Source organism: Podarcis pityusensis (genome assembly GCF_964106645.2).
Source record: "Podarcis pityusensis genome assembly, chromosome: Z".
Classification (NCBI taxonomy): Eukaryota; Metazoa; Chordata; class Lepidosauria; order Squamata; family Lacertidae; genus Podarcis; species Podarcis pityusensis.
In genome coordinates, this window is record NC_138044.1 from 35,428,969 (window position 1) to 35,446,305 (window position 17,337).

At 44.6% G+C, this 17,337-nt stretch overlaps 1 long non-coding RNA gene across 3 annotated transcripts in view; it reads left to right on the top strand.

Annotated features, from left to right (window-relative positions):
• LOC308468371 overlaps positions 1–17,337 on the top strand; it is an 85,780-nt gene that overhangs the window by 54,547 nt on the left and 13,896 nt on the right. For 2 of the 3 annotated variants that reach the window (XR_013981604.1, XR_013981606.1), the window contains one exon: positions 9,957–10,117. The exons of the other annotated variant lie outside the window; for it this stretch is intronic. This is a non-coding gene — a long non-coding RNA (uncharacterized lncRNA). The remainder of the gene's footprint in view (positions 1–9,956; positions 10,118–17,337) is intronic. 3 annotated transcript variants of the gene reach the window in all.

A 17,337-nucleotide genomic window follows, 5' to 3' on the forward strand; every position in this document is an offset into this window, starting at 1 on the left:
CCAATGCTAGTCATACTCCGAAGAGATTCCCTTAAATTAAATTAACATAAATGTAAGCCCATCCAATTCATTGGGTTGTATCCAGCTAAGTTTTTAATAAAGTTGACCAACTGATATAAATGAACCTAAGTTAGTTGTGTCTATTAACTGGAGAGCCAGTGTGGTGTAGTGGTTAAGAGCGGTAGTCTCGTAATCTGGGGAACCGGGTTTGCGTCTCTGCTCCTCCACATGCAGCTGCTGGGTGACCTTGGGCCAGTCACACTTCTTTGAAGTCTCTCAGCCCCACTCACCTCACAGAGTGTTTGTTGTGGGGGAGGAAGGGAAAGGAGAATGTTAGCCGCTTTGAGACTCCTTAAAGGCAGTGAAAGGCGGGATATCAAATCCAAACTCTTCTTCTTCTTCAATGGGTGGACTCTGAGTGGGACTAGCATTGGATGCAACCCAGCATGTCTACTCTGAGTAGGACTTAATGTGATTTAACCCATTTTCAAAACACATTGTCCATTCTGAGCCTAAATTCCACAAAAATCAACATTTTATTATTATTCATTTTTACTTTGCACATGTATTAATACAGCCAGAAGCTATGGGAACATGTTTCCAATTTTAATGGAGTTAGGAATAGAAAGTATGGGCTTAGAAAAAAGTTGTGCTCATCTTTCCTCCTACCCAAAACATGTAGTCAGAGCAACTTGTACATACGAGATTTTTATTCAGTCAAATGGTACAGCCTCAGCAGCAGAGTGCTCAGGAGTCATGATTCAGGAATTCAGGAGCAGGGCAGGGAGCTCAGAACTGAACAGAAGCAACAAAGATATCCTAACAATTTTTCTCTTTCCTTCCTACAAAGCTTTAAAAAATGAAATGTGGCATGCCTACTCATGAGACTCTCCCAGTTTGCAGGAATGCTGAGCTTGCATGCTTTGCTGGGTTGAGTGGGTCTGTTATCTGCAGAGGTAGCACCTACTGTTCGGTCATGGCCACCTCCTATTTAACCTCTCCCATCAGCTGATCAAAGCCTTCCCCAGCCTCCACTGACTTCCTTCTCCAGAAAAGGGTTGGAGGGGAGACCCGGCATCCCTGTTTCCCCTTCCAAACCAGCTGAAGTTAGGACAGAAAGGGGAGACTCCCATCTCCAACTCAGGTTCCTGCAGTTCAGTCCCCCTCTGGTTCTTCCTCCTTCTCCATCTGGGCCTGCCAATCCAAGTCCAATTCCAACAGCACTGCAAGGCTTATCACAGTGCTATTCTTGCTGAGGAGTTTGCGTCTGGCTAGAAACATTTGGACTTGGAGCATTGTATCTAGCATTTAGTAGCACTTATTCAAGGGCAAAAGTGTTTACAACCCATTTTTCCCTAGCTTATAGTTATGTGCTCCCAAATTCCTCAAGTGGGGAAAATTGAGCACACTGCTTTATGGAAGTGAATTGTGGACAACTTACACCCACCATGAATGATGCCTCAATGCCTTCCATATGCTCTGTGTCAGGAGGCTTTTGGGCAACACATAGCAGGACAAAGTTTCAAAAAAAGATGTGCTCTTCCAAGCCCACATTCTCAGCATGCTTGCACTTCTGCCTCTGCAATGTCTATGCTGGCTGGTCATGTACACAGAATGGAAGACGGCAGGATCCCCACGAGCTGGCTTGAGGCACCAGGCCTGTTTGCACTACAAAGATCTCTGCAAATGTGACGTGAAGGCTGGCAACATTAACCCCTGCCATGTGGGAATCCCTTGCAGATGACTGCAGTGCCTGGGGACATACAGTCAGTATCCACAGCTGTGACCGGAGGAGGAATGCCCTCTGGAAGGAGCGCAGAGAGAAAAAAATGCCATGGTGCATCTGTAACAGCGAAAACAGATGCCTAACTGCCTCTGCTGCAACAAAGCCTATCTCTCTATAGCCACAGCATGCTCTGCAACTCTCCAATGGTGTGACTTTACCCCAATGGCACACTCTCCCATTTTCTCTCGAGACAGATGGATGCCAACAACATGTGAGAATGGCAAGTTACCACATCAGAGAAAATGCTAGTTATTAAAATGCTCTCTGATGTGGTGGTACATAGAATGATAATGAAAAATTCTGAGTATCAAAGGGAAAGTCATGTTACCTGACCTTATGATTCTGCTTCCATTACCTGTCCTTCTACTTCTATACTGAATTTCATACATGGCTGCCTAATATAGCCTCATTACCTGTAATCACAGGCTACAAAGCAGACTTGGTATTGTTTGAAGGAATCTGAATGTAGCAGATTTTCTTGTTTGCTGACTTACTTTGACTCTCTGTCTCCATTTCCTTTCAACTATTTTTGGCAGTTGGCACCTGAAGATAATTGTTAGGTATGCATATGATAGTCTTGGTTAGCAATGGGATTCATCACAAGCTCACAAGGAAATGCCAGTCTTTGATCACCCCATTTGGAAAAGTGACAGATTGACATGCAGATTTTTTTTTTGGACCGAAATAGATTCATAGCAGTTAACCCCCTCAATATGGCGAGGGATATCATGTGGTTTCTTAAGATTAGGACTTATTCCACAGCTTGTACATTTTCAGGGGGGGTGGTGGTTCCTCAGCCGCGCATCTTCATATAGCTGCTGTAAAGCAGTGTTGCCATATCATTGGCCCCGGTGAGGCCATTTTAGGCAAACCATGCCCACCTGTCAATCACCTGACATTCTAGGACATCAGGAGGCAGAGATCTGTTATCTCAAATCTCAGTGCTAAAATAAGAGACAGTTCTCTTTGATCTTAGTGCTAAGCAGCACAGCACTGAGATCAGAGATAAACTTAGGGTCAGGTTATGGTTCCATGGTCCAAGTAGTTAGGAGGATGAAATTCTTAACAAAGCAAGAAAGATCACATGCAGTAAGAGTCTATGCGACAGCACTAGGACTGAAAAAGATAAGCAGGTTATGCCCTTCTCAACTCAGGAAGGATGTGTGGCCTGCTTGTAGATAGGATAAAAGCAAGTTGTTTGTTTTTAAGCATAAATAAGGAAAGTAGATGCAAGAAGAATAACAGAGTATGTTTTCCCTTAAGGATTTGAGTGTAGGGAGCTATCCAGAATGCTGTGGTGCTGAAATCAGACTGCATCTTGCCAACTTGTTTGCAGACCACATTGCATAAAACCAGTAGTTGTGTGGTGGAGAACAGTACTTAACTTTTGTGGGGAATGGAGAAGAAAGCATTCTAAAGCTAATGCTGAGAATGAAGAGTACAATTCTGTGTACATTAACTCAGAAGTAAATCTCACTGTGGGCCTTAAAGGTAAAGGGACCCCTGACCGTTAGGTCCAGTCTTGGCCGACTCTGGGGTCGCGGCACTCATCTCGCTTTATTGGCCGAGGGAGCTGGCGTCCAGCTTCCGGGTCATGTGGCCAGCATGACTAAGCCGCTTCTGGCAAACCATAGCAGCGCACGGAAATGCCGTTTACCTTCCCGCTGGAATGGTACCTATTTATCTACTTGCACTTTGACGTGCTTTCGAACTGCTAGGTTGGCAGGAGCAGGGACCGAGCAACGGGAGCTCATGGGGATTTGAACCGCCAACCTTCTGATCGGCACTCCCTAGTAAATATGTTTAGGACTGTGACCTGAATTAATATAGCCTTATACACAATATTATGATTTAATTCAGTCCTCAGCATTAGCCATATAAACTTCAATATCTTGTTGTCAGCAGTGTATAAAATAATAATATATACTCCAATCAAGTTTATCCATTCCACTCATAAATCATAGAGAACTTGGTTGTGTAATGGAAATGTAAGATTGAATTGTAATCTTGATCTTCAATCAGGAAGCATGCTTTAATATTGATTGCAAGAGAGTTATCAAGTTAGGGAAATGATTTGTGGAGGAGCAGCACAAGGAGAACACTGTGCTCTCCCTCATTGGTTACTTACATATATCTCCCTTCTAAAGAGCGGAATTGTACATATTTTACTCAAAATGCTTGAAAGAATAAAAAAAAAGATTCTCAGTGGTAACAGGAACATATTTTATTACTATATGCTATAAAGTTGGGGTTTCAGCTGAGAATGGGCTTAACTGAGTTGTTCCTGGATCTGATAATATCATCTGCTGTTGCCACATCACATAAGATATCTAGGGAATTGTGGACTGGTGTTTTTTTTGTTTTTTGTTAGTTTCACCTTGAAATTTTTGGGCAGCTACAAGATACTGGAGGCAAAAGTTATTTCTACAGCAAGCGAATTGACATGGATTTTTTTTTTTTTTGCAGGCCACTAAAATATCAATATTGCAGAGCATATCTCAGTGTGAGAATGTCTTTCACTTGATTATTCTTGGGGCAAAAATCACGGAACCTATTTGCCCCCTCTGCCACCACTGCTGACAGAACTAAAGGGAGGAAAATAGAGGGTTAATTATTCTCCTTTGCAATTCTTCCCTGCCTGTTAGGTTGTTACTCTTAATACAGGTCCCCTCCCACAGTCTTAAGCCAGAAACTTGGTTTCTATATACATTTCTCTGTATTAGTGCTGAATCTGCCCCATTCCTGCCACATGGTTCATTATTATGCCTTTCTAGAGAGGCCATGGAACTGTTTGGTGGGTTTACAGACAGGACCAGATTTAGGTCTGATGAGGTGAGGCCCTAAGCTACTGAACGTAATGGGGCCCTTTATATGTCCAGCTGTCCTTTGTCAACAACAAATTGTTGCAGTTTTTTGTGTGTTGAATATATGCTATATGGTAATTTATGGACCTAATAGGTTTCTAAAGCCATTTGCACGTAACAAAATATGTGATATTTTAGGGAGCAGGCTAGTAGGCCAGGCACATTACTTACATCATAGGAGCCTACACAACACAAAACACTGTTGCTGTATGTACGCTTTGTTAATGGTTTCAGAACTCACAGAGTTAAAGAGTTCTGGTGACGTCTCTTTCCTGAGGCGTGGTTAGAAACACTTAAGGGAGTGGTTTGACTCTAAGTGTTTCAGTCTGACTCTGGGACGCTATGCGAGAGGGAGAATGTGTCAGTTCTCGCCAGGTCTGAATTTATGGTGTTATTCTTCATGATTAAAGCCAAGAGAAGATAAGGACTGCCTTGTGTCTGCTCTGATTTATTACCCCACTGTCTGCAATCCGCTTCTCACCGCTGTGTTACGCTCGGCTACCGGCAAGAGAAAGAGGCCTGAGGAGGACTTTTGCAGGAGGCACGGATAGCTTGCAAGCAGAGTTACGCAAGGGAAGTGTGCCAGGCTCCATGTTCAGCCTCTGTTTACACTCTTGTCCGGCGTAAATTCTCAGAGGTTATGGATGCTCGCTAACGCTTTGAAGCATTGCAGGAACGTCCCACGTGTGGGGGAAGCCAGCAGGAAAGTTGCTGGGGCCAGCTGGAGCTCTGGAGCTGTGTCTTTGAAGCTGGAAGGAGCTCGCTGGGGAGAAGCGATCTGCCGGAGCCGGGAGGCGGAGGAAGCTACTGCCGGGAGACGTGAGTAAGCTTAGCCCCCGGGGGAGGAGATGGCAGACGATCGTGAATCATTCTCAGTTCCCTTCGAGAAATTAAATGGACAAAATTGGGCCGAATGGAGCCGGAAGCTAAAGGCCTGGCTGGTAGCCAAGGGGTTGTGGGAGGCGACCCAGGGGCCCCCTCTTCCACCGCCTGCAGCAGGAGCAGCGGCAGCGGACATAGCGGCTGCTCACGCGTCGCAGAGGAAAAACCAGAAAGCCCTGGGAGCTATAGTGCTCAGTTTGGAGGGCTCCCAACTTCCTCTGGTTGAAGGGCTTGAGACTGCTCAGGAGGCCTACCAAGCCCTTGAGAGGGTGCACCACAGAACCACGGCTGGTGCAAAGATCCACACCACCAGACGCTTGTTTGAGATGAAGCTGCGTCCCGGTGGGAACATCAGACAGCATGTTACTGAGATGCTATCTGTTTTCAATGAGTTGCGCCTGTTGCAGGTCAACTTTTCAGAAGAGCTGAAGGTTTATATTTTGCTCAGCTCTCTGGACAAAAGCTATGACAATTTGTGTCTGTCCATGGAATCGATGAGTCCACAGGATTTGACGCTATCGTACGTGACAGGGCGTCTTTCGGACGAACAGGAGAGGCGTGTCCGAGAAGGCAGGTCTGGCGCAGGCAGCTCCACCGGTTGCAGAGGTGGGGGGGGCAAGCCAGATGAGAGCTGTGTTCAGGCTTTTTCCACTCGTCGATGTTATGTCTGTGGATCGAACAGCCACCTAAAACGGGCTTGTCCGCAGAGGAGCAGAGAGGCCGGGCAGGATGTCTCCAAGGTCGTTTCCCATGGGAACCAGTCTCGGAGAGGAGGCCAGCGTGGGAACGCGAAGGAAGGACGTGACTCAGAGAAGGGAGACTGTTATCATCTCGCGGCTTCTCTGGCAACTTTGAACAACAATGCCAGCAGGGACACAGCTGTGAAGTGGGTGTTGGATTCAGGAGTGAGTCATCACCTGATAACGCCATCTGCTGGGGAGCTGCGGAATTGCAGAGCTGTTTTGGCTGGAATGACTGTTACATTAGCTGACGGGACAAAACGAAATGTATCTAAAGTCGCAAATGTATATGTTTCTGTTTTGCAGGCGGAGCTGGAGTGCTTCATTGTACCAGGGATGAAGTGTTGCCTGTTATCGATTTCTGCTCTGGCGAAGCAGGGATACAAAATTTGTTTTGAAAATGATACCTGTTCCATTTTCAGAGGGGGGAGGCAACTTGTCAACGTGGAGAGCAAGGACAATCTCTTTGTTCTGGAAACACCTCTGGAGGGTGGGGGGAATGCAGGAAAAGCACAGGCGCAGTGTGCTAGTGTTCCCAGCCATGATTCATGTGTTCATGTATGGCACAAGAGAATGTCTCATGCTTGTCTGGAGGATGTTAAAAGGTTGCCAGGCTGCACCAAAGGATGTAAAATCACGCCATGTGAGGGATCCCTAGTGTGCAGGGCATGCAGCAAGGTTCAAAGGTGCAGGTTTCCCGGGGTAAAGAGGGTAACCACAAAACCTTTTGAGTTGATTCACACAGACCTTACAGGGCCAATGAAGTGTGAGAGTCTGGGTGGGGCCAGGTATCTGCTAATGATAGCGGATGATTTTACTCAGAATTTATGGTCTTTTTCTCTCAGGTCGCAGAGAGAGGCGGCGCAACTCATCCAGGATTGGGTTGCGGAGGTAGAACTAAGGTTCTCCACCAAGGTGCAAGAGTTCAGGAGCGACCGTGGGTCACAGTTCACTGGGTCTGCTCTGAAGGAGTTCTTCAAGGAAAAGGGAATTCGTCACCAGGTGACGGGTGCAAAGTCTCCTCAAGAGAGAGGCGTGGCAGAGCACAGGAGTGAAGCACTGGCTGAAGTTGTCAGGGTTTTACTGTGTGACTCTGGGCTGCCTCAGAGCTTTTGGAGTGAGGCTTGGAAGTTTGCCAGCTATATTTTTAACAGGTCCTACAATCACGATGTAGGTGACACACCGTTTTTTCTGTTGCACAAGAGGAAGCCACAGGTGCATTTCTTCCGTTCGTTTGGTTCCAAGGCTTCAGTGCCAATACCAACAGCGCAACGGAAGGAGGGTGGTCCTAGGTACCAGGACATGATCTTCTGTGGGTATGATCCTGCAACAAATGGGTGGAAGTTTGCATACCCAGAGGGTGATCAGACCACGCTGCTGGTCAGCAAGCATGCTGAGTTCTTTGAGCAGGGTGGTTGGTCACAACCTAGGTATGGTTCTGATTTTCTCTCAGAATGCTTGTCCGATTCTGGGGGGGAGGAAAAGGAGGAAGAAAGGGAGGAAGGAGAGGCAGAGGCGGAGCCTGTTGCTGAAGACCAGGTTGCTGATGATGGTCAAGCACAGGGGTGGGTTTCTCCCCAGGTTAAGAGAGAACCCAAGAGTGAGCCTTCATCTCCTGTTTGCCAAGTGCAGGAGGCCCGAAGACGCAGCAAGTCAGAGGGGGAGTCCTCTGTGCTGGGAGACACACTTGCTGACCCCAGTGGGTCAGGAGGAGCGCCCAAGGTTGTGCTCCGGCGGTCAACTCGGACCACAAAGGGGATTCCACCTGAGAGGTTTCAGGTCACCAGTGCGTGGGTTGGTTTCGCACAGTGTGATTCTGGGAGTGTGGAAGGGATTCAACAATTGCCTGGGATAGATGCCAGTGGGAGGCAAAAGGCAATGGGAGGTGAGTTGAACTCAAAGAGGTCTGTAAATAGGGGTTCACAGTTTCCCTCAGGATTCGTGACGAGAGGGGGTGTTAATGGTTTCAGAACTCACAGAGTTAAAGAGTTCTGGTGACGTCTCTTTCCTGAGGCGTGGTTAGAAACACTTAAGGGAGTGGTTTGACTCTAAGTGTTTCAGTCTGACTCTGGGACGCTATGTGAGAGGGAGAATGTGTCAGTTCTCGCCAGGTCTGAATTTATGGTGTTATTCTTCATGATTAAAGCCAAGAGAAGATAAGGACTGCCTTGTGTCTGCTCTGATTTATTACCCCACTGTCTGCAATCTGCTTCTCACCGCTGTGTTACGCTCGGCTACTGGCAAGAGAAAGAGGCCTGAGGAGGACTTTTGCAGGAGGCACGGATAGCTTGCAAGCAGAGTTACGCAAGGGAAGTGTGCCAGGCTCCATGTTCAGCCTCTGTTTACACTCTTGTCCGGCGTAAATCCGCAGACGCTTTATTTTATTTATTCTTTATCTTATATTTTGGAAATGTACATCCAGGTTTTTTCCTTTAATTTTTTTGGGAGCCCGCAAGGGAGTGGGGCCCTAAGCTATAGCTTGTTTAGCTTATACATAAATCCGGCACTGTTTACAGAGCAGTCTCAGATAGCTATCTTGCAGGGAGCCCGGTAAGATAAGGTGCTGCTTCTGCACTGGGTGGGTTCTGTTTTTTTCTTTTGAACTCATGGCTTCCTTGAGCAGTTTATGCTTCTTGTGTCCCATATGTACCAAGGCTACCTATATAGTCCCTCTCTTCTTCCGAGGTTTTGTTTAATTCAGGACTGGTACTACCAGGAAGATGGTGGGACACAACAGAAATATACCAGCATCTGGAGGCAACTGACATTGGCCTGGGAACCACACTGTAACCACACAATCAGCTCTCTTCAGACATTGGCAATGATGTTGCTGTGTAATGTGGCATTACTGGTAATATATGAATCAGACTTGAGATGCTGAGCCATTTTCTTAATAAATGAAATAAAAATAATAAATAAAATTTCCTAATAATAAAATGGACTGTAAAATAAATAAATATATTAGCTATAACTTGTTTATTTTAGGATTTAAATGAGTAAAACAAGCTACAAAAAACCCTCCCCTCTAAAACGTGATTACAGACAAGTGGGTGCCTTTTTACCTGTGTGAAATAATTGGATGTAATTGGTTCTTTTAACACATTTTCTTTTAACATTTTTAATCTTACTTAATTTTTCATTCTCCTCATGTGCAATAAAATTTCATTTTTCAAACACCTTAAAAGAGAGAGAAAATGTCTACCTTCTATTTTTTCTTCCCTAATTATGTTTTCTTCTTCTGAAATGGGGCCAACATGGAAGAAAAAACCCTATATGCCTATTTTCAGCCAAATACCCAGGATCCATGATTATTATTAATTCAGAATAATCTAAGACCCCCTGGTTCTGTTTTTTACTTTACTCTTTCACCTCCCTTTTGTGAGTTTAACAGGTACTGTGTAATAGAGAGCTAAGCTAATCTATTTTGTTTGTTTGTACAGTGGTACCTCAGGTTACATACGCTTCAGGTTACATACGCTTCAGGTTACAGACTCCGCTAACGCAGAAATAGTGCTTCAGGTTAAGAACTTTGCTTCAGGATGAGAACAGAAATTGTGCTCCGGCAGCGCGGCAGCAGCAGGAGGCCCCATTAGCTAAAGTGGTGCTTCAGGTTAAGAACAGTTTCAGGTTAAGAACGGACCTCCAGAACGAATTAAGTACTTAACCCGAGGTACCACTGTACAGGTTTTTAGTTTTTTAATGGAATAAATAAATGATGGGGAACCTGTGGCCCTTCAGATATTGTTCGACTCTGAACTCCCATCAGTCACAGTCTGGCCAATAGTCAGGGATAATGAGAGTTGTATTCTCGCAACAGTTCAAAGGTTCCTTACTCCAGGAATAAAGTGCCAGTTTTTGAATCATTTTTCATTGTCTTATTTGAAGATTAGCTGTGTCTTATTTGAAGATGCACTATATTCTGTGGGGCTTTCTCCCTATTAGGTTACATGTAGATCAAGCTGCACCCTTATGAGGAACGGCTAAGGGAGCTGGGCATGTTTAGCCTGGAGAAGAGGAGGTTAAGGGGTGATATGATAGCCATGTTCAAATGTATAAAAGGATGTCACATAGAGGAGGGAGAAAGGTTGTTTTCTGCTGCTCCAGAGAAGCGGACACAGAGCAATGGATCCAAACTACAAGAAAGAAGATTCCACCTAAACATTAGGAAGAACTTCCTGACAGTAAGAGCTGTTCGACAGTGGAATTTGCTGCCAAGGAGTGTGGTGGAGTCTCCTTCTTTGGAGGTCTTTAAGCAGAGGCTTGACAACCATATGTCAGGAGTGCTCTGATGGTGTTTCCTGCTTGGCAGGGGGTTGGACTTGATGGCCCTTGTGGTCTCTTCCAACTCTATGATTCTGTGATTTTAAGATAGAGTGTGCATTTGTCCAGGGAGAGCAAGTTGAACTGTGAATAGGTTCCTATCCAAAAGGTAACATTGAGGATATGGAGGGAGTCCTTGATACTGAAGGTTTCCCCAGGTATAGTTATGGCAGGGGTGGGGAACTGGATCTGGCTAGTGGATCAGACCCTGCAGGCCATGTTTTTGATTCCGTAGATTCTAATACTGATTGATTCCAAAAAGTAGGACCCCCCCCCCCTGTTTCCAGGGAAAAGGGAAAGATATAACATAGTTGAATAGTATCTGATTTGCATGCAGAAGATCCTAGGTTCAATCCCTGACATCTCCAAGTAGTGCTAGGTGAGCATTCTTCCTGAAACCTGGAAAGTGGTTGTCAGTCTGTGTAAAATACACTGAGCTTGATGGACCACGGGTATGACTGGTGGACAACTGTAATTTTCTATGCCCCTAAATTTACCAGCAGTGGATTTGATAGCAACTTCTCCACCTCTCCTTTTTCACAACTTTCCCCACATTCTTTTCCATTTGCATCTGGGTGCACTTCAGAACTTACATCTTGTAGTATTTGCTGGAATTGGTGTTTAGGAGTTCCAGATTAGACATGTAATAAGGTAAGATGAAGTATACATGATGGAAATCTCTTACTGTAGGATGAATTAATTTATCCTGGCTTTCCTATTACTTTGGGGATGGGAAACCTGTGGCCATCCAGATGTTGTTAGAATTTGCCTCCCATCAATCCCAGAGAACATAACCAATGGCAAGAGATAATGGGAGTTGTAGTCCAAAGATGTCTGGAGGGCCACAGGTCCCCCACCCCTGTATTGATATGCCAGAACAGAACCAGAGTTTTAGAGCATGATATCAGGAGTGAAAAGTATGCTGAAGAGATTAAAGAACAATGTAAAGAATTCTAAGCAGCTTGAGTATTTAAAAAGCTCCTTGCATGTGGAATTTAGCAAATTATGCTGCTGAGGATTGAGAAAGATTTAAATGGGAATTAGAGCTGTTTATGATAACAAGCCAAGCAAATGATAAGCCAGATGTACAGAAAATAACAATATTGCCAAGCGGTGCTGGGGAAGAAATCATCTATATTTTGTTTTTAAGAAATAAATCAGTTATGTAGTGAAGCTTGCAGCACTTGAAGGAAGATGTAATGAAACCGTAATAGAAGGGAGGGTGGGAAAAGGGGGCAAAGAATGTATCACATTCCTAGGGACAATCAAGCATAAGATTATCCATCTTTGTTCTTTTAGGCAAGTGTGCTGCAGAAAAGCACATGAAATATTTGTACCCAGGCAATCTAAATCACAAGACGAAAAACTGAAAGCTGCACTTTGATCTATTCTGTCCTGTTGCTGTCTGGTCTGGTCTTATCCTGCTGAGGACAGCCTAGGGCAATGCAAGTTGGGTGCTACAAAAGCAAGGAGAGCTCCTAGTAAGCAACATGCTGTACCCCCTTATGGGAGAAATGGTGTCTCTTAAAGAGCCAGCTCTCTGGTCTGAATATTGTATTGTTCCTGTGCTCTATGACTTCTTACCTGGTGTGCTCTCTGCACCACTGAAGTGATAAGGTAGCATATAAGGCACTTGATTCATTGGGCCAAGAAGAAGATGCTCAAGAGGCTCCTGGCTCCATATCTATAGGCCTTGGGGTATGAGATATCATTATCACTAGCGTCTCATCAATTTATTACGGTCAGCATACCAGAAATACAGTCATACCTCTTGTTACGTTTGCTTCAGGTTAAATCTTTTCAGGTTGTGTCCCATGGCGACCTGGAAGTAACGGAATGGGTTACTTCTGGGTTTCGCCGCTTGCGCATGCACAGATGCTCAAAATGATGTCACGCGCATGCACAGAAGCAGCGAGTCGCGACCTGCAGACACACAGACGTAGGTTGCATTCTGCTCAGGTTGTGAATGGGGTTCTGGAACGGATCCCATTCACAACCAGAGGTACCACTATACTATGATATGTGGTTCAGCAGACTCCCGCCTACCAGGTTGAGTGGCCCTCTGATTGGCAGCCTTAGGGTGAGACCCAGGAGCTCATTCCTTAGCTGGCAACACTGTAGCCTTGGATTCAATGCTGGAGTCATTGCTGGAGTCATAACAGATCCATGTGAAATGAGAAAATGCCCATGTTCCCTCCTAGATTCTGGACCATGCAACTGTCATCCCACTTCCCAGCTTCTGATGCAAGCTTCAGATTTCTTCATTCAGTTATGGTGATTCAGCTAGCTCTCCTACAAGATCTAGATTCCATTCAGGATACAGAATCTCGGTTTCACCTGCCCAGCTAGTTGTGCAAATGTAAGAGAGGGAGGCAGCCAGCCAACTGCTTTGCTCTGAGAGAGGGGACCAGGTAGAAGGTGGAAGACTATAGCTTTTCTTCTCTTATGAAGGATACACACCTGAGGTAGTGGCATGCTCAAAGCTAATCTGAATGAATAGCATATTCTACTGTTATTCACTGGCAGGGAAAATAATCTTTTTTAAGAACACTAAGCCCCTTCCCCAACCCCCAGATACCATATTCAACAAGTCTTTTGGCTTCTGAGATGAAGCATTGAACCCACCACCTACCTGTATGCCTTTATTTTAAACTTTATTTAAAGCAAACTGAAATATGGTGCTCTTGGGTAACTGAATTATGTGCCCAAGGTCACATTTTATGCAGTTTCTTACCTGCCACAGATTCAAGTTATAAACACAGTCCTGAAAAATCTACCTCCTATTTTTGAAACTAACTTTTTACTCCACCCCTCTTCCATTTTCTTCCATCTTCATGGCAACCCCATGAAGTAGGTTAATCTGAGAGATGGTGACCTCCCCAAGGTCATCCAGTGAGCTTCATGGCTGAGTGGGGCCCACCTTCTGGAGCTAGTCCAGAGAGCTATCTTATCTATGATACTGACTAAGCTTGGAACTGTCCAAGCAGTTCAGCAATGGAACCAGTTACTGTGTGTGTTCACTCTCCCACAACAGAGGTTTTCAAGTAGAGGCTGGACAGCCATCTGTTGTGGGATGCTGTAGCTCTGAATTACTGGCATCAAGCAGATGGGCTTCTGGACCCTTGCCAACCCTATTTTTCTATGACTCTGCATGTAGAAACATTATGGCTCTTCGCAGAATATGGCTGTGACAACATACGGGAGTTGATGGCAATCTCGGCAGAAGTTTTATTGACATGTGCACTCCCCCAAGTCTATAGGAATTGCTAGTGTTTTCTAGTGAGAAAATGTTGGATGTCGGGTGGAGAAACTCAGCTTGAATTCCCAGCTCAGCTGGTACAACGTGGCTTCTTGACTGGACAGCTCCTTTCCTGCTACAGGAAAACTTCCCAAGGAGCTGCCCCTTACAGTGCTGGACAGCTCCCGAACCCGACTTGTTAATAAAGAGGAACTTGAGCCACACCACTCAGGGTTGGCAGAAACAGGATACTTGTCCAAAGGCCCCTGGAATCTGAGTGCTAGCTTTGCTTATAAAAAACGAGGGGGAGAGAGATTTATGGAGCTTGCAGGCAGCTGGATATCAGCTTGTGTGTCAGCTGGACACATTTTTATCACTCCAGTGTCTATACAGTTGATGGCTGTAGTCAGATAACAATGGAAAAGTAATAGCCTGGCAGGCAGGCAGGCAGCCTAAGCAAGTTATGTCTATCTAATGGGGACAGATTGTCCTTGGTGAAAGAATTTCTAAACCATTGGATCCAAAACAATGACTTTCATTAGTGGAGAAAGCCAGCCAGATCTGTCACAAAGCAGTTTGTGTGTGTGTGTGTGTGTGTGTGCGTGCGCGCATGCATGCATGCAAGACCACACACACACATCAGCATTTTCTCAAGTGCAGAGCAACCAGAATTGGAAGATGGCTTGTTGACTCAGCATATTAATTTACCACAGCCCGTTGCCAAAAGACTGGAAATCTGAAGGCAGATGATTTTCAACTTTAGGAGAGGAAAGAAAAATTCCACTGCCAGTTGTAGGCTTTAAAGGGCTGTATCTAATTTATCACCCTCTAAAAGCTGCAATAACTCCTCAAGGAGGTAGTTAAGGTGGGTGGAGGGAAATCCTTACAGCAATTCAAAAATAAAACAAGACGCCCAGAGAGAAGAGCCTCTTTACTTGCAGGATCCAGAAGAGTTTCAGCAGACCTGTCCAGGAATGCTTTAGGCATAAGCATTATTCTTGTAGGACAAAGGGTCAAGCTTACTACAGGTCATGACCTTTGGAGGATTTCAGGCAGGGATCCAGAATCCTTGCCATGCTCTGGCCAAAAATGGGAGCTACAAGGTATCAAGTTTGGCCTCTCCACAAAAAATCTCTTGAGCATCAATTGGCCAGAGCAGATTATGTGACAAGGCACAGACCTATATTCAAGCCATTGGTCCACCTATGGTCTGTTCTGGCTTGCAGCAACAATCCAGGGGGGAATTTTCTAGCTCCTCTACCAGAGATCTTTTAAACTATATGTACTCGCTAGTGAATCTGGCTTCCTATACAGTCAAAGTACATACTCAGCTGCTGAACTACAGCCCACCCACCTTTAAAAGCTTCTTGACAAGAAGTAACCTCTGTCCTAAATGATCAAGAAGGGAAGTTAGCTTGTTCCTTACACATTTGTCTGCCTCACTCATTGAGAGTCATGCCCACAGACTGAACGGTGGGTTGTATCTCAAAGCAGGGGGTGACCTATTCTTAACCTTTGATTCTTTTAAGGAAAAAAAAAAAACAATTTCTGAAGTTAATATATTTTTAAAAAAGCTTTTATGGTTAAGGTAGGTCTCCATTTCTGAGAACTGCAAAATTCTGGTTAAGCCACAGTTGCTGAATGATCACAAGAACAAAAGAAAAGTCTGCTGGACCAGGCCAGGCTGGATCTAATCCATCATCCTATTCACTCTGTTGCCAACCAAATGCCCACTGGAATTCTGAAAGCAGGACCTCGGTGTAATAGCTCTTTCCCCACTTGGTATCCCCAGCAAGGGTTATTCAGAGGCATACTTCCTCCAACCATAAAACATAGTCATTGTCGCTAGTAGGCATAGTTAACCTGTGGCAGTTGTTCTTGGCCCCCTTTTCAGTGGTGGCCCTATACCTCTATAATACCCTCCCTTGGAATATCCATATACAGTGGTACCTCGGGTTAAGTACTTAATTCGTTCCGGAGGTCCGTACTTAACCTGATACTGTTCTTAACCTGAAGCACCACTTTAGCTAATGGGGCGTCCTGCTGCTGCTGTGCCACCGGAGCACAATTTCTGTTCTCATCCTGAAGCAAAGTTCTTAACCTGAAGCACTATTTCTGGGTTAGCAGAGTCTGTAACCTGAAGCGTATGTAACCTGAAGCGTATGTAACCCGAGGTACCACTGTCCCTTAGAAGATTGGAAAAAAGACTTTTTTATTCTGGTTTACATTTGGGTAGCTTTATGGTTATTGTTGTTTCCTCTTAAGAACTTACCGGTAAATTTTATCTAGTTACTGTTTTCATGTTGTTAATTGCTTCGACTGTTATTTCAAATCTTGGCATTTTAATGTTGTATTTTATTAATTATTTGTAACCCACTTTGGGAAGGTGTATAACCTAAAAGGTATGTTAGAAATACATTGTGTTAGTGGTGGCGGCAGTGATAAATCATCCCAATCATAATCAAAAGCTGATAATGCAATCTACACTGCATGAAACATTTGCTTTGCTATGCTTACCAGATGCCTTGCAGAGGCTTGTGCAAAACTCTCAATGAGCTTGATAAACTCTTCCCTGGATATTCTGTTTCCTTAAGTCTCAACTTGGTGCCCTACAGATGTTTTGGGTTGTGATAGCCATCATCACTGGGCATTGGCTATTCTGACTGAGGCTGATGGGAGTTGGAATCATAGAATAATAAAGTTGGAAGGGTCAGCTAGTCCAACTCCCTGAAATGCAGGAATCTCTTAACACACAGTCCCCCTTACAATTTGAAACCATACCGGACCCTGCTTAGCTTTGCAAATATGCTAGTAGTTTTATTGCTGCAATTAACCCTAATCCTTGCTGTTGTCCAAAATGACTGCAGGGTTGAGGAAGGCTGCTTTAAACTATCCAATATTCCCCTAGGAGTTGCTCCTCTCCACTTCAAGCCTATGTGGCTCTTCTGGCTGACCCATGACTAGTGTTGCTGGAATACAACTCCCATCATTTATTTTATTTGAATAATTTATATGCCACTTTTCATTCAGAGAATAGTAAGGCAGTCTAGCCAGCTATGCCGAATGCCACATGAACAAGTCTGCCCACACGTAGCAGAATCCAGGAGTAACATGAATTTTTTTAACTTCCTGAATTGCTGCTGAAATTGTTGCTTTAGCTCCACATGGTATTTTTTTCAAGAGGACTGCATAGGAATTTGCAACATTTATAAATTGAATGACTGAGGCGCCTTGATTGAAATGTATGTTCCGTATAAAGAGTATTCCTTTTTAGCTTTCTGTGTTACACTGAAAACAGTTCATGAATGAAGGAATGGAGACCAAAATACATGCTTGGTGGCACTTGAGAAAGAATCTTGCAAGACTCCTGGGAGGCACATTGGTCGAAATGAATTGCAATGGCAGAATAGTCAATGTAATGTGGGAGTTGAAAGTGGGTTTGAGGATGTTAAACATTGGTACCTGATTTCCATGCAATGAGAATGCATCACTGTATGTTTTACTTGG